Below are 5,715 nucleotides of genomic sequence, written 5' to 3'. Positions count from 1 at the left end.
GAATCTTAGGGAGATATCAATCATATCAGTTATTATAGGTGCCACAGGGCTTATGAAGAAGAACCTGAAGTCCTACCTAACTAATATTCCTAGTGGATCAAGCGCAAAGATCCAGACAATTGCACTAAAGGGAACAAGGAGGATACTAAAAAGAGCTCTCGGCTGGTTTCAATAAAAAGCAGGGCAATGTTGACAGCTGGTTTGGCTACCCCATACCCAACATAACAATCTTCAAAGGAAGAAATTTTTTAAAAAGTACACAAAGAAGTTATCACTTTCAAACAGAATATAATGAACAAAACAAAAACAATTTCATAAGTGAGTAGTGAAAATAAATTCAGGAGGCCTTCAGAGCGTTACTTAAAGCACTAAATATGTTTAAGGGGGCTTCCAGGACACTAATAAAACCTACTTTCTAAACTTCCGTCTGTTTTATTAGTATTGAAATATGTTCTCAAATAATGCAACTAAAAAAACATTGTGACAGGCACAGAGTTTAGCGTAACATAGATTTTTTCACTCTCTATTGGTATATATGTGTCTTTTTCTCTCTCCTTATATGTATTTCTCCCCCGACTCCCACTAAGCATCCATCTTATTATATGTAAGTTCTTAAAAATGAAAAATCTTAAATTTTGAAAGCGAAAACTTTTAAATAACTTTCTTCCAATGCAATTTTTCAAATTCCCTAAAAAAGAAAAATGTTTAGAATGAAATAGGGCAAAGGTTGTATATAGGTTTCATTAACAAATATTTAGTAGATAACACGGAAAATCGAGATACAAATTTAAAAAATCTTAAAACAAGAGAAATTTAAGAGATGGGCAATAATGTCACCACAAAGCGGAAATGCCTGTAATATTAGATAGACAGAAGTAGTAGATAACATTTTGTGTCCTGGTGCTTTTTTTTTCAAGCCATCACAAAATAATTTTTTTTCAAGGCATCACAAAATAATTTTTTTTTTCAAGCCATCACAAAATAATTTTTTTTCAAGCCATCACAAAATAATTTTTTTTCAAGCCATCACAAAATAATTTTTTTTTTCAAGGCATCACAAAATAATTTTTTTTTCAAGGCATCACAAAATAATTTTTTTTCAAGCCATCACAAAATCATTTTTTTTCAAGGCATCACAAAATAATTTTTTTTCAAGGCATCACAAAATAATTTTTTTTTTCAAGCCATCACAAAATAATTTTTTTTTCAAGGCATCACAAAATAATTTTTTTTTCAAGGCATCACAAAATAATTTTTTTTCAAGCCATCACAAAATCATTTTTTTTCATGGCATCACAAAATAATTTTTTTTCAAGCCATCACAAAATAATTTTTTTTTTCAAGGCATCACAAAATAATTTTTTTTCAAGGCATCACAAAATAATTTTTTTTCAAGCCATCACAAAATCATTTTTTTTCAAGGCATCACAAAATTTTTTTTCAAGCCATCACAAAATAATTTTTTTTTTCAAGCCATCACAAAACAATTTTTTTTTTCAAGGCATCACAAAATAATTTTTCTTTTTTAACAAAAAAATATAATCGCTGACTTGTTTACAAAGAAATCGTAGTGCACTGTAGTGGATTTAATATCTACACAAAAGTTAGGTTTTCTAGAACAAATACATATTGAATGAAATATTAAATTGCTTCAAAGTATGAATTGGGATCAGAATTGCATCTCGACAAAACATGCGTTAAGCAAAATAAATAATAAATGAAATAATATTTACTTTTTTCAAAATATGTATTCTCAGATATTTGAGGCTGTACTCATCAAAATAGAAGAACCTTGTTATGAAACTGGTTCTCCATTTGCATCATCATCATCATCATCATCATGGAATGTGTTGAAGGGTTTCAAGAAACTAACCTATCTCTGACTAGGTCTTTTTCCTCTCTTTCTCTCAAATCCATCCTTATCACTTTCTCCCTCCACTGCTTTATTATTTACTAACTGACATACTTTCATCCATTCTTTTAATGTGACCAAACCAACGAAGTCTCTTATACTTCACTTATGTACCTATTATAATGTGCAGAAAGAAATGCAGAAGATCATCTCATGTAAGCTAGCCTTTAAGACTCCAACGACACATCCATGCCTCCAATCGTTACTGGCCAAATTTCATTGCACTGCGCCTTAGGTACACAAAAATCCAGCTTCATTTTGAAGTCTTTGAGAAAAATTGGTGTAAATTTTCGTAATCAGCCATGCAATATCATTCCTGGCAGCATTTTCTAATTAACAGCATCTTCCACTGGCCAAAGAACATGAAAGAATCTAATAATTAGCATTCTGCCGCCTCAGAACAAAAGGATTGGTTCGATCAATTGATTCAAATCTGACATGGCCCTCGTTCCTTTCTTCTCTGCCGGGGATGGGCATGAAGACTTAGGAGTTGGGATGATATAAACCAACCATCAATACAACTGCAGCATGTCTGTCATTATGACATTCATTCGATAAGTAAATAATCAGAAAGAAAAGAAACTTTTTCCAAGATTATTTTTTAAAGAATTCATTTTTTTTATTCCATACTTTGCTATGAAAAGTGGTAAGTTTAACTAATTTAAGTTTTATGTAGGATAGATACTTAAGACTAGCAGGTCTACCCGGCATCAGAAAAGAGTAATGTCATTTCTATTACCCGCTGTTTACTCCTCCTACGTTTTCCACATCCTCTACCCATCCTCTCTTTCTTTTTAGTTCAGTCCATTCTTCTCTCTGAACATACACACAAACACATACACATACGCGCACACAGCTCGCGTCAGCGTAAGGGGGATAACTCTGAAAAAAAATTAGTTACTTTTCTTTATATGATGATATTAAAAGATGTGTGTACATTAAAAACTACCAAGCACTCTCCCAAAACCCCTCACATCCGATGCCGGTATATATTCCATCCCATGTAACAACTGTCAACAAGCGTACATAGGTGAAACACAACGAAAATTGAAATTAAGACTTAACGAGCACAGAAGAGATATAAGGAATGGTAACGCCCTAAATGCAGTCTTTTGCCATTGTGCAGAACACGATCACTCATTTAATTTAGATCAAGCGAAAATTATTAAATACGTGATAGATAGAGCTAAAAGAAGACTTTTAGAATCAGCACTAATATTGAATACTAATACTATTACGCAAAGAAAAGGCTTCTACCATTTAACCCCTAGTATAGGGAAAATAATAATCAAAGAGCAAGGTATCAGGGCGGATCCTGGCTAGCCGTTTTTCCTTGAATGTTTCAGGAAAATGAGTAGGTTTGCAGAAAAAAAAATGTACATATTTATTTTAACGCATTTTTAAAAGTGTATATATAGACATCGAACAACCCAACCTTCCCATACGCACACATGTTTGTCCTTCCCGACATGGGTAGGATTCAAAAACTGTCTTTTTCGCACGATCTTTGACTTTTTCTTTTCTTACATTTTTATTTCAATTATCCTGAAGATGTCCTCTGAAATAAGGACGAAACGTTGATTTTTTAATAATTTCATTCGGTTTTTCTATTTTTCTTAAAACATATATATATATATATATATATATATATATATATATATATATATATATATATATATATATATATATACTAATTGTATAGATTGGTTTCCAAGAGGTAAATTTAATGAAACCCTAGTGATTAAAAGAGGACAGAGCTGGTATATAGTCTGTTTATTATACTAACATTATCTGTTACATTCATGTTTCATGTAACAGCAAAGATTATTATGCCTTTAACAGATTAGAACACTAAAAACACAGCCTATCATGCCTTGACAGAGTACAAGATAGAGTTCGTGGCTTAGTGGGGGATGCCCTTTTCTCTACCTTGCAACCTCTCTCCCATAGAAGAGACGTTGCGAGCCTATCTTTGTCTTATCGTTATTTCCATGGCAGGTACTCGTCTGAGCTCCAATCTCTAGTCCCCCCCTCGCAAATCTTTTACGAAAAACACCTGTCTAGCTGAAACCATTGTCAAAAATTTTCCCCACCCTTTATCTGTGCCTAAATCAAAACGTAGATTCCATGAATAAAACTTCTTTCTTAGAACTGCACGCCTGTGGAACTCTGTTCCGTCTGCTTGCTTCCCACCTGACTACAACCTGGATGTCTTCAAGTCCAACGTAAACAAATTCTTGATGAATCGCCCCCTTAAGAAGACATTTTTATTAAACCCCCACACTAACGTACTGTGCATGCAATAACCCTTATCCCTGAGTGGCTTCCGGGCCTTGATAAGTGGTGATCACCTTGTAAAAGAAAAAAAGAAAGAACATCATTACACAAAAATGAAGTAAATCCCTTACAAGCCATGTCAATTCCAATTGCTCTGCTGCCACAACTAGAAAAGTTTCTAAGTTCCTTACATTTTCTGGTTTTCTCTTGTTGGAAACAATAATAAACTCTTCTTCCGATTTAGAACATTTGCAAATAATTCATTGCTTCACACTTTCAAAGAATGGCAACCAGGACACAGAAGATCAAGGAGAAAGGAGTTGGTATTAGCAAGAATTCCATTGTTCAAAAGTAATTTTTTGTAAGTTTGTTGTGACGAGAAATGAGAATGTCCGGTTTATTTTGGTTTAGGTGAGTTTTTTTGTTTTACGGCATATCAACACTTTTACGGTTATTTAATGCCGTCATTTTGGTAAAAGGTTTTAGCCTTCAAGTTCTTTATATCTTCAAATATTTATTCATGGTGTTTGGTTTGGTTTGGTTTGGTGGGGGGGGGGTCAGCATGTCAAACTTTTACCGGTTATTTTATGCTGAATTTGATCATTTTAGTAAAGTTTTTTTTATGATCCGAGTTCTTTTTCGGATGTTTTTATTTCTGGTGGGCTGGGAAGATATAAAAAATGATTGCCAAGTTTTAATTAAAACCAAATATTTGACAAATTCTTAAAAATAAAAAAAAATATTCCATTTGCATCATATCAGATTGACAACGGAATTAAATAGACTCAAAGAAACGAGAGTATTATCGAAAGTAGAGTACATCGAAAGTGGGATTAACCTTGAGTTTATGTAAAACTGTAAAGGGATATGTATTTGTGCAAACTTCGCCACAGTATTGAATCGTGTACAAAAGATTATTATGGACGAAGAGTGCTCAAAACTACTTTGTATAAATACCTATATAAGGTTTATACAAATTTGGACAATTACCATATGGGTTAAGGTTGCACCACCTACCACCTATTTTTCAATAAGCGGTGGGCAACGAACTGAAATTTACAACAGCTTGCTTAGATGATGTGCTAGCGATTAGTAAAAGCACCAAGCAACACAAATTGCATTCGAAAATTAAACGCCGGGCCATAAAAAATATTTCGGCTTTGGAAAACGTATAATCACTACGCAAAGCAAATCATTATAATGTGTGTATTCCAAACAAGCACAATTTCTTCCTATAAATGAGCTATTATAAAAACGAGTCTGAAGGATAGAATACCAAGAGGTATTTGAAAACATTTTTAATATCTAAGCATGAGAAAAGCGCACTACAATCCAGTTCTCAAAATCATTGTTGTGATGATGCTAACTCGTACGGCATTTGAATTTACATATTTCACAAATTGAAAGACGGATCGCTAAAACCTATCACTCATGCACCTCGTACGTTACTACCGGCAAAGAAAAATTTCTCACAAGTTTCGGAGGAAGCATTGGCGATTATTTTTGCAGACATCACATTTCATCGA

Source organism: Euprymna scolopes, chromosome 14, assembly GCF_053919585.1.
Source record: "Euprymna scolopes isolate OS-2025 chromosome 14, ASM5391958v1, whole genome shotgun sequence".
NCBI classification, from domain to species: Eukaryota; Metazoa; Mollusca; class Cephalopoda; order Sepiida; family Sepiolidae; genus Euprymna; species Euprymna scolopes.
Note: the sequence above shows the minus strand (reverse complement) of the source record.